The 18782-nt window shown below is 38.4% G+C and overlaps 1 protein-coding gene across 10 annotated transcripts in view; it reads right to left on the bottom strand.

Moving 5' to 3' along the window:
• NUMB (NUMB endocytic adaptor protein) overlaps positions 1-18782 on the bottom strand; it is a 115579-nt gene that overhangs the window by 79733 nt on the left and 17064 nt on the right. For 8 of the 10 annotated variants that reach the window (XM_036432021.2, XM_036432042.2, XM_036432086.2 and 5 more), the window contains exon 2: positions 4081-4209. The exons of the other annotated variants lie outside the window; for them this stretch is intronic. The gene's annotated coding sequence lies outside the window, so the exon portion shown is untranslated. The remainder of the gene's footprint in view (positions 1-4080; positions 4210-18782) is intronic. 10 annotated transcript variants of the gene reach the window in all.

The raw sequence follows: 18782 nt of genomic DNA, 5'->3' as shown, positions 1-18782 counted from the left end.
CCGACATCCGCCTAGGAGTCCCAGATTGCAAGAGGGTATAGGCCAGGCCAAGGTACCCCACCGGTGCATGATCAGGGCCGGGGAGAGATGTGGGAGGTTAGACAGCTGGGGAGAGACCACAGGAGGGCTCCAGGGCGTATCTGTCCCATCTCACTCAGTCCTGATCGGCCAGACCTCAGCAGCAAGCGAACCTACCAGTCAGTGTCTACCCCGTACACATTAATAAACACTACACATTAATAAACTTTCTTAAATTATGCACGTCATAGTGACTGGTCAACTATCTTCCCCCTGGTGGTCAGTGCATGTCATAGTGAGCGGTTGAGCAGCCTTAGCATATCATTAGCATATTACACTTTGATTAGTTGAACAGACAACCAGTTGACTGGACACTTAGCATATTAGGCTTTTATTATATAGGATATGCTTAACCCATGGACACAGACAATAGTGTGGTGAAGGCCTGGGGCAATGAGAGAGGGGCTGGGCTAGAAAGGGCCAATGGGGGGGGGGGGGGGGGGGACATCTGTATTACTTTCAACAATAAAGATAAATTTAAAATAAAATAAAAGTAAAGAGATACCAAGCCTCCCTCTCAATCACAGAAATGTCAATTAAGATAAAATACTTGCCTAGTATACCCATCAGATTGACAAGACTAAACGGATAAACCAAATGCTGGTGAGGATTAAAGGAAATTGGAACCCTAATACATTGCCATTGGGAGCATAAAATGGATAACCATTCTGGAAAACAATTTGGAAATATTTACTGAAATTGAGTATATACGATTCTTTTTCCACAATATATACTACAGAGAAACCTTTGCATAAGTTAACAGGGGACATGTACAAGGAGGTTTATAACAGTACTATTTGTGTTAGCAGTTTCCAAGCCAAACCCAGAAATCCGTTAGAAAAATGCATTAAGTAAAATGTAAAAATGCATATGCAATGAAATATTACACAATAGTCAGTAGTTATAAACTAGATTTACACTTATGTTTTTATCTTAAAACAGTGTTGAACAAAAAAGAACTTAGACTCACAGCACAATACCATTTAAGCTAACTAAGGTTCACTTTGCATAACTCAAAGCTTATCCTCACAACAAAATTTAAAATCTTTGTTTCCAACAATAATAGTCCAATTTCTGCAGTTAATAGATGCCAAACACTGAGCAACACTGGCCGGGCCCAAGTAATTTATCTTTACAAGAGAACCTTATCATTTACCCCCTTCCAGGGACTGAATGAAGTGCCACAGGTTCACACCACTATGTTTGTAATTTCTTTTTTTTTAAATATATTTTATTGATTTTTCAGAGAAGAAGAGAGAAGGATAGAGAGTTAGAAACGTCGATGAGAGAGAATCATCGACCAGCTGCCTCTTGCACACCCCCATGGGGGATGTGCCCGCAACCAAGGTACATGCCCTTGACCGGAAATGAACCCGGGACCTTTCAGTCCGCAGGCCGACGCTCTATCCACTGAGCCAAACCGGTGCCGGCCTATGTTTGTAATTTCTACAGGGTGTTTTTGGAGTTTTGTTTTGGTAGTTTTTAAAAAATATATTTTTATAAACTTCAGGGAGGAAGGAAGAGAGAGATAGAAACATCAATGATGAGCGAGAATCATCCTTGGCTGCCTCCTGCACACTCCCCCTGGGGATCGAGCCCGGAACTTGGGCATGTGCCCTTGACCAGAATCGAACCTGGGAACCTTGAGTCTGCAGGTCAACACTCTATCCACTGAGCAAAACCGGCTAGGGCTGTTTTTTTGAGTTTTTATTGTTTGTTTTAGTTTCAGTCAGAAAACAGATCTCATTCACTCAAGGAGTTTTTATCCCCTCAAACATAGGTCTTGTAGAATGGAGACAAGATAAAGCAGTGAACAAACCTAACAAAGATGTTATCAACAATTTATCTACTCAGATTTCTTAAAACCAAAACTGGGCTAAAAAAATGCTTTAAACAAAAAAGGCAAACTAATCACTTAAATATGTCATATGTTCATATGTTTTGTTGTTAAGATACAATATTTCACACTACCTATAATCATTAATCCCAATCTATGTCTACTGGAAAATATCTCACTTTGTTTTTCAAATGCAATAAAACAAAACACAAACAAAATAGCTTCTCCAATTGTACCTTTTGAACTAAAATATATTGTTTCATGAATTCAGTCAATTCTGACTATTCACAGTTGAGAACAAGTTTCTGAGGTTACCTTTATTATCACAATATCTGGTTCAGTCATTTCCCACTGCAAAATATCTATCTACCTGTGAGTACTGGGGAAAGAGTATTGAGCCAACTCTGCTTAATTAGGCTAATATGACGTAAATCACCTAGGAATGGGAGACTTCTGAGTCTAATAGATAATGAGACATTCCCTAGAGTTTACTTCCCAAATATAGTGAATGGACAAACACCCCCATGTAATGCTTAGAGGATTATCTAAAAATATTATCCCATTACACCCAGAAATGAAGTGCCAGCTATATTCAAAACTGTCATAGGCAACTGATATCAATGGTGTGATCAATAAGACAACCAAATATTGGCACTAGTTTCTCAAATCTATTATATGTATTGGAAAACAGTTTCCCAAATCTCAAAATTATTAAAACAAATCAAAACAAAATACCCAAGTAGACTGGAGAGGGTACAAGCTGGGCTGAGGGACGCACCCCCCCACCCCCGTGCACGAATTTCGTGCACCTGGCCTCAAGTATATTTAAGAAAAAGAAAAAGGTTTTCTAAAAAGAAAAAAGCAATACAAACTGTGGCAGAATATACTTTCCAAAGATGGCTACAATGGCATCCCATAGCTCTTCTTATAATGTGATGTTCAGACTCCTCTCTTCAAATGTGGGATCTACGTCTACCACCCTCCTCTGAACCTGGGTGGGCCTTTATGACTACCTCGACCAATAGAAGAGCAGAGAAACACTAGGTGACTTTCAAAACTAAGTCAAATATGCCATGCGAATTTGCCTTGCTCTCTTCTCTGGGAATCCAGCCACCATGCTGTGAGGAAATCCATCAGCCAAAAGGAGAGGTCATGTGTAGGTGTTCTGGCTGACAGCCCAGGCTGAGGTCCGTGCCAACAGCCAGCATTAACCACCAAACACTTGAGTGAGCAAAACTTCAAATGATTCCAGTTCCCAGCCCCTGAGCCACCCCTACCCTTCCAGCTACTCCACCTCACACCACATGTTGACAGAGACAAGCTGTCCCCACCAAGTGAGCCTTGCACAAATGGCAGATACATGAGCAAAACAGATAACTGGCATGTTTTAAACCACTAAGTTGGAGTGGTTTGTTATGCAACAATAGATAACTAACACATGCTCATGAATACACTTTGGAGAATGCACAGAGACTACAGTTTGGTAATATTATTTTATTTAAAACTTTTTTTTCTTGAAATATTAATTTGTATTGTAACATTTAAAATCATTTTTCTTGAAATATTATTGTTTATTACATGTAACTTTATATTTAAAATTTTTTTTTCTTGAAATATTAACATTTACTGCATGTAAAATTATACTAAAAATCCTTTTTTTGAAATATTAATGTTTATTGCATGTAAAAAAATAAAATGCACAAGAAAATATTTAATTACTCTAAGTTTCACCACTGTTGTTTCTTTTATATTTTTATTGAGTTTATTTATTTCAGAAAGGAAGGGAGAGGGTGAGAGAAATAGAAACATCAATAACGAGAGAGAATCATTGATCGGCTGCCTCCTGCATGCCCCACACTAGGGATCAAGCCCGCAACCCTGGCATATGCCCTGACCAGGAATCAAACCCGTGACCTCCAGGTTCATAGGCCGATGCTCAACCACTGAGCCACGCCATCCATGCAGTTTTACCACTGTTAACATTTTAACATGTATTTTACAACCAAGAAAATGTTTTGCCACACCAATTTAGATTCCAACTGTTTTGTTTTTACCAAAATAAATGATTAAATTTTTAAAGATGGTCAAATGTTTCCATCTAAACAGAAAGGAAGAACATTAGCACCCATTCTATTTTTCTTACCCTTACTCTCTCTTTCACTTACCTGTCCTAAGTCAGGTGTCTGAGGATGGCTGGTCCACCAATATTCCAATCTCTGGATATGGATCAAGATCTTTGGTTGCAAGAACAGAGGCACTGGTTCTCTTCCCTAGAAGTTGCTTAAGGCCCAAATCTGAAATTTTCAAAGAAAGAAAATGCTTAATATAAACATCTCCTTTCAATCACTTACAATTCCATCTCTACAACTAAATAGAGGCTGAAAGAGTGGGTTAAGATTACATGGAAGTGAATGCACAGGCTTCACTAAAAATGGAGTTGGGTGACGTGGATTCAACTTCCAGCTCTACTTCTTATTAGCTATATGAAATTTGTTAAAATTATCTGTGCCGAAGTCTCATCATGTGATGAAGATTAAGGAGACATGATCAAAACTTTGAGCTGGAACTCAGAAGACCTGTTTCTAAACTCAGTTATCGCCGAAACCGGTTTGGCTCAGTGGATAGAGCGTCGGCTTGGGGACTGAAGGGTCCCGGGTTCGATTCCGGTCAAGGGCATGTACCTTGGTTGCGGGCATATCCCCAGTAGGGGGTGTGCAAGAGGCAGCTGACCGATGACTCTCCCTCATCGATGTTTCTAACTCTCTATCCCTCTCCCTTCCTCTCTGTACAAAATCAATAAAATATATCTTTAAAAAATAAATAAGTAAATAAATAAATAAATAAAAATAAACTCAGTTATCATTCTGCATTGCTATAAGAACTTTGATATTTCCCTGGGTTCAGAAACATCATCTCTGAAAGGAGAGGGTTGCATTAAATAATGGTTTCTGAAATCTAATCCTTGAACAGGTGCCATCCATGACCAAACATGGGTGTAAAGTTACAACTGTGCTTACTGTGAGATTGTCCCTGGTACTCTTTTGGTGTTAAAATGAATAGCTGTTTTTGTTTGTTTGTTTGTTTTAATATATTTTTATTGATTTCAGAAAGGAGAAGGAAGGGAAAGGGAGGGAGGGATGGGGAGAGAGAAACATCAATGATGACAGAGAATCATTGACCAGCTGCCTCCTGCATGCCCCCCACTGGGGATCTAGCCCACAACCCAGGCATGTGCCCTGACCAGGAATTGAACCTTGACCTCCTGGTTCATAGGTCGACGCTCAACCACCGAGCCACTCGAGCCGGGCAGTAGCTGTTTTTTAAATAACCGAAAAGCTAGAAATAAAAAGCCTATAGCCCCATGCAAACAATCTAAAATTCTTTTTAGAAATTCTAGTTATCTGTATGATTTACATGAGCTCTAAAATTCCTTCTACTTCTAACATTCTGAATATTCATTCACTACTCAGTATATATAGCAAAGGCTTATATGATCCTAAGGAAAAACGAGCTAAAAACTGGAAGACATTAGAAACTTATTTTGTATGGACATTTACTTTCAGATAATAATGTTTTTTAAAAACCACAGATTAAGAAAAGTTAAATTTCATTTCTAATAGATAGATGCTCTCACAAAACAATTTCAGATGTAATTTGCAAAATATTATATATTTTTAGCCAATGTGTTTCACTTCATTTCTTCATTGGTCTGATTCTAGAACAGACTATAATGCTTTTGATGTTTTTGCTTTCAGTTTTAACAGTTGTATTCAAAGAGAACTAAATACATACACACACACACACACACACACACACACACACACACACAAAACCATAGGGAACAATAGGTGTAGTAAATGCTTTTCAAATATGCCAGAAATCGAATTGGGTATGTTACTAGTGAAAACACATGTATTTCATTATAATGAGCCAATATAATTAAAGCAATATTTATATTTTGTCCATGATTACATTTCACATATTTCTTCCTCCATTACAGCACAATAAATTTAAAAATCTCCTTATCATATTGTAACTATTTTCAAGGAAACCAGCATTTCAATGATACTAAAACATGGAGCCAAAATAAATTATGAATGTTAGTAATTTTCCAATATTTTCAGATTGAAGCAGGCGAGGTGCCATATTGAAGAGGAACTATGAATATAGAGCATTACTGAAATAAGACCAGAAAGAAAATATAAATTTCTAAAAACTGGAAACACAAAACTAAATAAAAGGCTGCTGTTTCAAAGATTTGGTTTGCTAAATTTCCCCCTATGGATAAATGTTAGAACATTTTACACTACCTCCAAGATTGAAAGTCTTCTGCTAAAAATAAAAAATAAAAAATCTCTGCTAATACTATGAACATAAATTAACTCCCAGATTGTTTATGCTCCAAGTAGCTGCCACTAGAGCACATGTGTCAAACACAAGGCCCGCGGGCCAAATCCGTCCCACCAGGCCTTGCAATGTGGCCCGCACCGCTCTGTCATCACTGCACTCCGCTGCGTTTCCATCACAATGACAGTTTATGACTGTTCAGTAAACCATTCGGCCCGCGATTTAGGCTGGATTTTAGATTTTGGCCCCTTCTCTGATTGAGTTCGACACCCCTACACTAGAGCAACAAATCAAAGACAACTTACACACAACATTTAAAACTTATGCAGACCTAAAATCAAAGAAATTTGATATAATTTCCACAGAAAATATGCCTATTGAAAAGTTATTTATTTTTAAAAAAGCACAGCATTCACTTCAACTTTTTAAAACTAGAATTGCTATGTTAGGGTAAGCACAAAGAGAGAAGGAAATCTCAATTATAAATTAGTCTTCCTAGTCAACACTTAACTTAAATTTTATCTGAGTAAATAGTTACTTTCATCGTATCTGATGATTCTTGTCTCTTTCACTTCCTAGCAACTTTTCAAAGATTTCAGACCCATCAACCAGCCAAGTTCAGTTCTGGATGCCATTCAAAAAATAGGTGTTTATGACCTACCCCCCCCCTTAGAATATGAATGAACATTAACAGCTCTTACAATTTCATTTCACCAAGGCCAAGTGTGACGTGCTATTCGTTTTGGATGAGTAACTCCAAATTACTCTTCTCAAAATGGCAGCACTCATTCCTTGCTATTCATAAAGTGTGAGAGTTTGTAAGAAATGCAGAATTTAGGCCTTTATCTTAGACCTTCTGAATGAGAATTTGAATTTTAATAAGCTCCTCAGGTGATTCATACACAACGAAAAGTTTGAGAGGCACTGTCCTACCTAGTACACTCATTCAGGCTCCCCTCCTCCTACTTTACAGTTCCTCCTTACCAATGTGCAGAAAGAAATCAGAACCTTTTTCTTTTGTGCATATTAATAACGACCAAAATGTAATGAGGATTTTTTTAATTCCACTTTCTTTAATGTACAAAAACGAATGAGTAGAAACAAAAGCAAATTCAACATTATCACATATGTTTACACCATTATCTAGGTTCTTATGTCAACGTTACATAGAAACGTTGCGAGCTGGTATGTGAGCAACAGAGCGGCACCACGGACATGCTGGCAAGTACTGGCGATGAGCAGAAAGCAGGAGAGGCAGGGAGTTTCCCGCAGCGGGCAGTGGTTGTCTGCGTTCCGCTTAGCAGCAGCCGCCCGCCATTAACAAGAGAGCGCTTGAGGAGTCTTTAAATAAGATTACATAGTTTCTCGGGAGTATGCCCACACCTTTTCCATACCCCTCTACTCTCTGTCCCCCCCACCCCCGAAGCATTACCTGTGCTTTTCTCCTAAACTCCAAGGAGTTTGCTCCTTCTTTTGCTTCTGCACCTTGTTTCCTGAGCCTACACAGCTCATCTGGCTCACTTCTACTACCTCTGTAAATTTCTAAATAAACTTTTTCTTATAAATGAAAAGAAAAAGGTTACACACTTTCTTTCCAACCTTCTTTTCATAAAAGACTACAGGCTCCATGAAGTGAGGCACTTCATTTTATCTTCAAGACCAAATCAGTGCAGGCAAATATTTGTAGAGGGAACAAAATAGATACCAGATGATCCCTAAACTCCTCCAACTCTTCACAAGGCAGATTCACTATTGAGTTTATAAGGCTCAATACTTTTATCTTATCATTATATCAACTTACCTAATAATAGACAAACATGTAAATTGACTGTACTTTTGCTACGCCTATAGCCAATCAAGAGTGATTATGTAAATTAACACAAAAAAGATGACAGTTAATTTGCATACATAGGCGCCCAGGGCCTATGTTCCAGGAGCATCCTGGCACCCAGGTCACTGTGAGGTAAGGCCTGGGCAGAAGCGGACCCCTGCGATCCATCACAGGCTTGTGGCTTGGTGCCGGAGCAGACCCCTGCAATCAATCATAGGGAGCTGGGGGTCCGCTTCGGCCTGGTGCAGGAGTGGACCCCCTTGGGTCGATTGCAAGGAGCTGGGCTCCGTTCCTGCTCAAGACCCAAAGGCCTGGAGGAAGAGCGGACCCCCAGCAATCAATCGCAGGGAGCTGGGGCTCTGCTCCTGCCCAAGAGGCTTTAGGCCTGGGCAGAGCCCAGCCCTCGATTGGTGTGAACTATAGAGGAAACACCTTTTCTGACTGCACATTGGCTAAGTTTCTTGTATGCCACTGGTAATATTCTTAGTAACTTGGGTAATAAGAATCCAAAAAGGTGATCGAGAGTTTTCCCACCACACTTCTGGAGTAAAAAACGAAGGTCCTGTTGGAGGGCTAAGAAATGTCATATCCTGCCCTAGCCGGTTTGACTCAGTAGAGAAAGCCTTGGCCTGCCGAACGCAGAGTCTGGGTTCGATTCTGATCAAGGGCACGTGCCTAGGTTACAGGCTTATCCCTGGCCAGGGCCCAGGTCAGGGCTCATGCAAGAGGCAATCAATCAAAGTGTTCCTCTCACTTTGATGTTGTTCTCTATCTTTCCCTTTCTCTTCCACATTCTCTAAAAATCAATGGAAACATATCCTCCGGTAAGGGAGGGAGGGAGGGAGGAAGACAGGAAGGCAGGAAGGCAGGAAGGGGGGGGAGGGGGGGAAGAGAGAGAGAGAGAGAGAGAGAGAGAATATGAACTGCATATCCTATGAAAGACACATCTTGAAAATGCCTAAAGGAAGTTGTCATTTTTTCTTGGTGAAGGGGCTGGAGTCCACGTTGATGAAAACACCTTGGTGGCTGAGGTGGCTGGCAGTGGCTGCAGCAGCAGGGTGATGGGGCTGGTGCCTTCCCCTGATCGGCCAGGTTACCTCCCACAAAGGGAGGCCAGACTGTGGCTTAGGCCCGCCCCCCTTGAAACTCGGGCCTAAGCCATCAGTAGGACATCCCCTGAGGGTTCCCAGTAAGTATGAGGGGGTAGGTTGGACTGAGGGACACCCCCAACCCCCAGTGCACAAATTTCATGCACCGGGCCCCTAGTTATTAATATATTTTAGGTGAAATGACAATGATATTTCCTCTATATATACATTCTCATTCAAGTAGCTAGCAAACTCAACTATCCAGAAAAACTGTGCACGTAGAGCTTACGGTAGCCTAAAATATACAGAGCTGGAAAGGATCTGTACATTAAAAAAATAAAGTTTTTTTATGTGATTAATTTCTTCAAAACCACAAGAAATAAGTGCTTTTAATCCTAGCTCAAGCTGAAACCGGTTGGCTCAGTGGATAGAGCGCCGGTCTGGGGACTGAAAGGTCCCAGGTACAATTCCAGTCAAGGGCATGTACATTGGCTGCGGGCACATCCCCAAGTGGGGGTTGTGCAGGAGGCAGCTGATTGATGTTTCTCTCTCATCGATGTTTCTAGCTCTCTATCCCTCTTCCTTCCTCTATGTAAAAAAATCAATAAAATATATATTAAAAAATCCTAGCTCAAGTTGAAATAGAGGAAAGGAACAAAAAGAAAAATACAAAAAGACAAAAAAATTAGAGACATATAGAACAGAATATTGAAAACCATGAAAGATTTTAAAGAATGTGATTTAGGGACTAACAAAAGCAAAGGGAGCCACAAAAGCCAAGAGCATAATACAAATGGAAGCAGCATCCACTTCAATAACCTCTAGTGATGACACATAATGCAAGAAATTTTTAGAGCAAGTAAATCCTAGAATATCTAATTAAGTTATTGTATCATTTCTTATATACCATATCCTACATATCTAAATTAACGAGGAACAAGAAAATACGTTCCTAACCCTTAAAGATCAATAAAAAGCAAATTAGGCTCAATATGTGCTTTGTTTTCTGTGGCAAGTATTGGTCTAACAAAAGTTTTCATTGATCTCTATGAAATTTTCATTTTTTAAAAAGGTGATGCCTCACCTACCTTCTATACCTAATTTTCCTTTACAATAATAAATTTGGTCAGAAACACGGACGTAGTGTGGAGAAGGCCTGGGATGGAATAGAGTTTAGGTGGAAGGGAGTGAAGAAAAGACACACAAAAAAAAAATTAGTAAAAAATATAGATGTAACCAGTTCATACTGAGATTTCTATTTCTAAAAAACATTTTCTAGAAATCTCTCAATATGCAAAACAAAACAAAAAAACTATTAAAGTTAAATCAGAATGGGGCAAGGCTGCCATCAATGGACCAAAACAGAAATTATAAAGGACTACTAAAACTGAATATAAAATGTAAAACATCTATACTGCAAAAGACATTATGAAGAAAAGTTAAGAGACAAATGATAAGTTGGAAAAATACAATATAAAACAAAGATTTAATACCTTAGTATAGGAGCTCTACAATTCATAATGATACATAGACAACTGACAAAGTAGGAAATAAAGTCATAAACACAAGTTGTTCAACTTTCCTAGTAATAACCAAAGAGATAGAAATTAATATCATTTCATATTGATAATATAAGCTAAAACATGTAGCTTCTTTGCCTAATTTTATAATTACCTGAAATTAAATCCATGTAAATTAACTTTCTTTTCTTTGGCAAAGAACTCAAAGTCTCTAGTAGAATGAAAAAGAAGAACTCAAATAAAAATACCTGAAATAGCCGAGACTGGTTTGGCTCAATGGATAGAGCGTCGGCTTGGGGACTGAAGGGACCCGGGTTCAATTCCGGTCAAGGGCATGTACCTTGGTTGCGGGCATATCCCCAGTAGGGGGTGTGCAAGAGGCAGCTGATCGATGACTCTCTCTCATCGATGTTTCTAGCTTTCTATCTTTCTCCTTTCCTCTCTGTACAAAATCAATAAAATATATTTTAAAAAAAATACCTGAAATATCTGAATATGTATATTAGGAAGTCTCCAGGAAACTGAAGAGTAAACTACTGAGATCTGAGCCTTCAAGAATACATAGTTTATGGCCAAAATAAGTAAAAGGGGGAACCAAATCTGACATAAAAGTAAGTATCAAGAATAGAAAGCCCCAACCAATCCCATCATCCTGTTCCTTGCACCTTTAGAGAAAGGTGTGACTCCAGCATAACTTGAAATGTTTAGTTAGGGCATACCTAGGGAATTCATCCCATCAAGGAGTGGCGAGTACTTAAGGACTGAATCCAAATTTTGTCCTAGCTGAAACTTTATTAAACAGGATATTCCAGGTGTAGAAGCAGTGCTCCTGCTTAGCCAGGTGCACACTCACCTCATGGGAAGCTGCCTTCTGATAAGCAAAGGAAAGCCAGGTCTATCCTCCAAAGAAAACCAATACTACTCTTTTGAACTGTGAAAAATCAACAGTGAAATCATTTAGATCACAATCAGCACTTAAAGAGAGAGAAATAGATTGGAAAAGATGAGTGCATTACATGTAATAAGTAAAGGTGAATACTGATTCTCATTTTTCTTTCAAGTGTGTGTATGTATGTTGGAGGAGTCACCATAAAAAAAATGCTTAAAACTCATTCTTGTAGAGCAGTGGTTCTCAACCTTTCTAATGCTGCGACCTTTTAACACAATTCCTCATGTTGTGGTAACCCTCAATCATACAATATTTTCGTTGCTACTTCATAACTATAATTTTGAATCGTAATGTAAATATCTGTGTTTTCCAATGGTCTTAGGCGACCCTGCTATTGGTTCTCAACCTGTGGAACCGCTGCTGTAGAGCCATAGAGATGGTCAAGAGACATAAAAAATGTTCAAAGTCACTGATCATCAAAGAGATGCAAATTAAAATGACAATGAGGTATCACCTCATACCTGTCAGAATGGTTACCATCAACAAATCAATAAGTGACAAGTGCTAGTGAGGATGTGGAAAAAAGGGAACCCTAGTGCACTGCTGGTGGGAATGAGACTGGTGCAGCCGTTATGGAAAACAGTATGGCGTTTCCTCAAAAAATTAAATATGGAACTGCCATTTGACCCAGTGATCCCACTTCTAGAAACATATCCTAAGAAACCGGAAAAACCAGTCAGAAAGAATGTATGCACCCTTATGTTCATAGCAGCACAATTTACAATAGCTAACATCTGAAAACAGCCCAAGTGTCCATCAGTAGATGAGTGAATAAAAAACCTGTGGTAGCCCTAACTGGTTGGGTTCATTGGATAGGGCGTCGGCCAGTGGACTAAAGGGTCCCAGGTTCGATTCCAGTCAAGGACATGTACCTCGGTTGCAGGCACATCCTCAGTAGGGGGTGTGCAGGAGGCAGCTGATTGATGTTTCTCTCTCGTTGATGTTTCTTAACTCTCTATCCCTCTCCCTTCCTCTCTGTAAAAAAACAATAAAATATATTTTTAAGAGAAATCTGTGGTATATTTACTAGTATACCATGGAATAGCATACAGCAATAAAAAAGAATCTTTTGCCGAGACCGGTTTGGTTCAGTGGATAGAGGATCGGCCTGCGGACTGAAAGGTCCCGGGTTCGATTCCAGTCAAGGGCATGTACCTTGGTTGCGGGCACATCCCCAGTAGGGGGTGTGCAGAGACAGCTCGGTCGATGATTCTCTCTCATCGATGTTTCTAACTCTCTCTCCCTCTCCCTTCCACTCTGTAAAAAATCAATAAAATATATTAATAAAGAAGAAAAAAAAAAAACAATCTCTTACCCTTTGAGACAGCAAAGAGGGGCCTGGAGAGTATCATACTAAGTGAAATATGTCAGTCAGAGAAAGACAAGTATCACATGACCTCATTCATCTGGAATCTAATCAACAAAATAAACTGATGATCAGAATGGATCCAGAGACATGGAAGCATGGAACAGAGTGCAAAATCTTGGAGGGAAGACAGGGGAGGATGGGTGAGTAGGAGGTAATCTACCACAGACCTCATATGCATATATGCGTAACCAATGGAGTAAGATAGTGGGGTGGTAAGGGCCTGGAGCGGAGGGCGAAAGATGGGGGAGGTGGAGCTGGAGGGGGTCAATGGGGGGAAAGGAAACATATGTAATACTTTCAACAATAAGGTATTTTAAAAACAATTTATAGCCGAAACCGGTTTGGCTCAGTGGATAGAGTGTCAGCCTGCGGACTGAAAGGTCCCGGGTTCGATTCCTACCTTGGTTGCAGGCACATCCCCAGTGGGAGGTGTGCAAGAGGAAGCTGATCGATCTCTCTCATCAATGTTCCAACTCTCTATCCCTCTCCTTTCCTCTCTGTGAAAAATCAATAAAATATATTTTTTTTTTAAAAAGAAAGAAATTAAGATACTTATTTCCTTAAAAAATAAATAAATAAATAATAAAAACAATTTATATATTACCAAAAATAAATAAAATATAATGTAAATTAGCCAAAGCAAGTAAGAATATATATGATTCCATTTTTTATGGTTAAAAAATAAGCAAAAGTAAATATATTTTTGAAATGCATAGAAATTTAAGGTAAAATTAAAAAGGGAATGATAAATGAAACAACATTCTGAAGAGCTTTATTCCTGGTGGAGAGACAGATGAATGAAAATCAAGGAGAAATATACCATTAAGAAATATATGATTTCTTAAGTTGGGGGGTGGGTTCAAAGGTACTGGTTTTATTACATGCTTCATTATTTACAAATACAGTACCACATTCTTGTCTATATATCAAATATTTCATAGTAGAAAGGAAAATAGAAAATAATAGGAGAGAAGGAGAGGGAAGGAAAGAAAGCAAAGAAGAGTACAGACAGCCATAACGTAGGCCAACATAAATCTTCTACTTTCCTCTAGAAAGGTTACATAGATTTCTGTTAAATACAGGTTCCATCATGAAACCCCACAAAACAAAAGTTGAGTTATTTTAAGAGCATAAACCTAAAATTAAATGCAAGCAGGTCACTTGCCTATCTTCAATTTTAAAAATTAAGATAATGTAATATGAGAAAAAAAGTAATTTTCAATACAATCATATTTTAATCTGTAAAAGCTCAAGTATGACCATCCTAGAATTCATATTAATAAGGAAATAGATACTTGCACCGATACATAAAAATGCCATGAATGCCAAAATCTGTTTGGCTCAGTGGATAGAGTGTCGGTCTGCGGAATAAAGGTCCCAAGTTCAATTCCAATCAAGGGCATGTACATTGGTTGCGGGCACAACCCCAGTAGGGGGTGTGCAGGAGGCAACTGGTCGATTTTTCTCTCTCATCGATGTTTCTAGCTCTCTGTCCCTCTCCCTTTCTCTCTGTAAAAAATCAATAATAATAATAATAATAATAATAATAATATATATATATATATATATTTTTAAATGCCATGAAAGTGACAGCTACAAATGTAAATTAACACAATAATTTGTTCTGGAAAATCAGAGACCATGAGGGACAATGCATTGATAATATGATTTTTCTGAAAAAGTTAACAACCATTGTTAAATTTCTGAACAAAACAAATAAAGTACAAGTTGTTTACGCAATTCCTGGAAAATCCCGTATCTATTAAAATCATGCAAAAAATACTTTGTGTTTAAATGTACAACAGAATTAGGATCAGATAAGTACAAGTTTTTCACCTACAAGGAGTCTGGCGGAACGTTCGAAATCACGCGGAACTCTCTCGTACCTTGTGGAATGTATGGTATTCCTGGCTCCTGCTCACTCACAGCCGGTGCGCAGCCACCCGCCCAAATCACTGTGGCAACCAAAAGTGCATCTCAAAGACCCAAACACCTCATAGGGGAGGTACTGACCCTTAAGACCAGTGACGTCAAGAAAGGCTAGATCCCAGTGTAGTCACCACACCATAAAGCTGACTGTAATGATAGATTTCTAACTTTGGCAAAGGAGGAATCCTCATTCCGTGAAAAAATTCATTATTAAGGAAAACAAAAAGGCAGACAAATACCTAAGGATAATCACCCCAAATAAAAGTGATACATCAAACCAAAGGTGGGCAATCTTTTAACCCATATGATAGCAACTCATATGTTGTTTTACTAAATACAACAAATATCCCAATTAATAACTCTCAAAAAGTATGTTATAGTTTACAAAGCATTTTAATTTTAATTGGTTCATTGCAAACTTTAATTGCTATGCTTATAGCAATTCTATGAGATAAATATCATTATTCTTTTCATATAATAAAGAGAACACTCTCAAAAAGGTTAAAGTCATATAGTTAGTAAACTGACACAAACTTCAAAACCTGATTTCAAATCCTGTGTTCTTCCCATCAAACTATACTGATCCAACATCTTCTACTTAAACATTACAGAATCGCTCAGCAGATCTGACAAGAGTTAAAGTCTCTTTTAAAATCTTTGTTTGGAAGTGCATTTTCCCTTTCACTAAAGACTGAAGACTGCATATCCCTGGCTGAGCTAAAACATAAAAGTCTCACCAGAGCAGAACAGAGCAGACCACGGATCCTCACACAAAGCAGCAAACTGGCACTGAGCAGAGCAGAGGGGAGCACCAGAGAGGAGCAGAGCTGTCTGCAGGAGAGGGGCCTGGCTCCAGGGCAGCCTTGGAGCTTTGCTGTTGTATCACAATTGAGTTGTTTTGCACTGAATAAAGTTTCTTTCTTCATTGCATCCAAATTGGGTATTCCTGTTAGTGTTGAACTGGCACCAATGACCATCAACCAGATACCATAAAATGACACATCTTACTTCCTGAATAACTTAGACTTAGAGGTAGTAAGAAACCTGCCCAAGTTCAAATAACAAATGTAGAGCCCGACCTGAACTCCTATTTTTAAATCTCTAAAACCATGCTATTATATTCTACAATCTCTAGCTCTTGAAAGCATGAGCACAATGTTTTTACTTCTTGGCTTAGTCTGTACAAGTTGCTATTTACAAATTACCTGGCTGAGTAGTTTAAATAATAAATAAACCTTTATGTCCTATCATTCCAGAGACTGGGAATTCCAAGATTAGGGTATCCACAGATTTGGTGCCCTCTTCTTAATTCATAGCTGGTCATCTTCTCTGTGTCCTCACATGGCATAAAGGGGCAACAGAGCACTCAGGGGTTCTTTCCAAAGAGCACTAATCCCGCTCATGAGGGATCCACCTTCTTGACCTAATTATCTCCTAAAGGCCCCACTTCCTAATACCATCACACTGGGAGTTAGGATTTAAACACATGAATTTTGGGGGCACACAAAAAACGGCCTTTTATTTAGGGGAGACATGCATAACCATTAAGAATTTTATAAAATATTTTATTTTATAGTTTAAACTGTTACAAATAGTAATACATTTGTCTCCTTTTTTTCCCCAAGGACCTTCCCCACCCCCCATCCCCACCCTCTTACCCCCCCCACCCCGCCTTCCCCATCTCCTCCCCCCTCTCCCAGTGTCTTGCGTCCATTGGTTAGGCTTAGATGCATGTATACAAGTCCTTGGGTTGATCTCTTATCTCCCACCCCCCAACCCTCCCCAGCCTTCCCGCTGTAATTTGAGTCTGTTAGATGCTTCTCTGCTTCTATATCTATTTTTTGTTCTATAAAATCTTGATTAACCTCTAACATTGTCACTAGATCAATCCTTGCAGAAACACTTAAGTTCATCTTGAGAATGGCTACAAAATGGGCTGGCATACTGAATTAGCTCTCATTTATGACAGGTATAGTAACTTTAAAATTTTAAAAGATACTGTGCCATGACTCTTAATAATATATTTCCATGGTTCCAACACCTATATGCACAATTTACAATATAAGACAAAAATAAATGCAAAGGCATTCTTAGAACTTGATGTAGGAGAAAAAAGGCATATGCTTATTATTTCAGCTGAAGAAATAAGGAAATTAAGATCATATATCAGCAAGCCTAATCTTCTCAGACACATCTCTGACAGGCAGAATAATATACTCAGGCTTCCCTAGAAAATAGTAGAGGATAATCTACAAGACACTAATTCAACCCCAAAATTCAAGAAGAAAAAATAACTTAATTGACATTTCTATTTTAAAAGAAAAAAAATGTTATGCTTCTGAATTCATGGGTTAAGTTTAACTCACTAGAGTAGAGGGAAGGCTTCAGAAATTAAAATATGCAAGCATGTTAGTTATAACCTGAACATACAAACTGAAAGTCTATCTTTTATTATTTTATCCTTTTTTTTTGTTCCTCTTTCCCAAAGATGATTTTTACCTCTGTCATAACTATGGTTGTTTAAGTCAAAATCTCTACCTCAAACAACACCTATTTCCTCCCTTATAGACAGTCTTATATTCCTTTTCCTTACTTAAAATTCACTCCATTACAACATCCACATCTTTAGACACATTGCACTAATTTTTTTTTATTAGTACAATAGCTAATGGAAACTACTTGCAATAGAGCTTAAAAGAATATCAACTACCTGAATATTTCTAAAACATGACCACAAATACAAACAAAGCATTTCAGCCTGTTGTTACACTGGGGGGAAAAAAATTTATTCTAAAAAAAAAACACACCTACAATCGAAAGTTGGTAGGGGTATAGGTTAATATTAGATTTATTGTAAATGTCTTACCCTTACCCTAAAGCCTCAAGACATGCCAATCCCCAGACACATTTACAGAAATTTCAAAGTGACTGACAAGAGTTCTGGAACAAACACACACACACACACACACACAGAAACCAACAAGAAAGTGTAGGACTCACTTGAAAATATAATAGCTGCTATATATAGGTCTATGTGTGTATATATGTACATACATATGTGTGTATATATATCACTTACTATATATTATTCTAATAATATAAGTGTGTATATATATTTCATCAACACAAAGAAACACTAAGAAGTCAGAACTATAATTCCAATTTTCAATATGCGAAACCATGGCTTTGAAAGATTAAAAAGGCTTCTAGTCAAGATAGTGTAGGACATTCACCCAAATAACAATCAATATATAAATGTATCAAATATATATGTAAACATAGCTGGCTCAAAAAAAATAATTTAAATACTTCTCGGTGATAGGGAAAATAAATGCAAAAGGGAGACACTGAAGCCTGGGGCCTCCTCGGCTCCTGGTCCAGAGGCAGAGCCCAAGAGACTTTATAAAGTGTCCTTGTTTTATAGACAAAGAGCCAGAAGCCTAGATTAGGTTAGCTAGTCACACAGCTAGTTAGTGGCAGAGGTAGGTCTATCACTTAAATCCTAAGTGATAGATTACTAATTTTATGCTTGATTTAATGAAGTACACTTTTTATTCCGAGTTATTTTTCCTAGAGACTATTTTTAATTCCTTTTCAGAACCTTTCAATTGTGTCATCCCAAAGCTGGAAACCACTCCCTTCCTAGTGGTAGGAAAGTCCTGTGTCTGGTTGATAATAGGAAGGCTAGATTTGAGAGATCTTACATCACAAAGTTTGCTTAGACATGGTCAGTAACTTTAGTTATAAAGACACTTTCTTTAACTACGGGATACTAACTGCTTAGTATTGGAGCTGTCGGAGGCTACTAGTTAGAAACAGGTTTTTGTAACTTTA

The sequence above is a fragment of the Pipistrellus kuhlii genome, unplaced genomic scaffold (genome assembly GCF_014108245.1).
Source record: "Pipistrellus kuhlii isolate mPipKuh1 unplaced genomic scaffold, mPipKuh1.p scaffold_m20_p_1, whole genome shotgun sequence".
Lineage (NCBI taxonomy): Eukaryota > Metazoa > Chordata > Mammalia > Chiroptera > Vespertilionidae > Pipistrellus > Pipistrellus kuhlii.
Note: the sequence above shows the minus strand (reverse complement) of the source record. Positions and strands in the feature narration are given on the sequence as shown.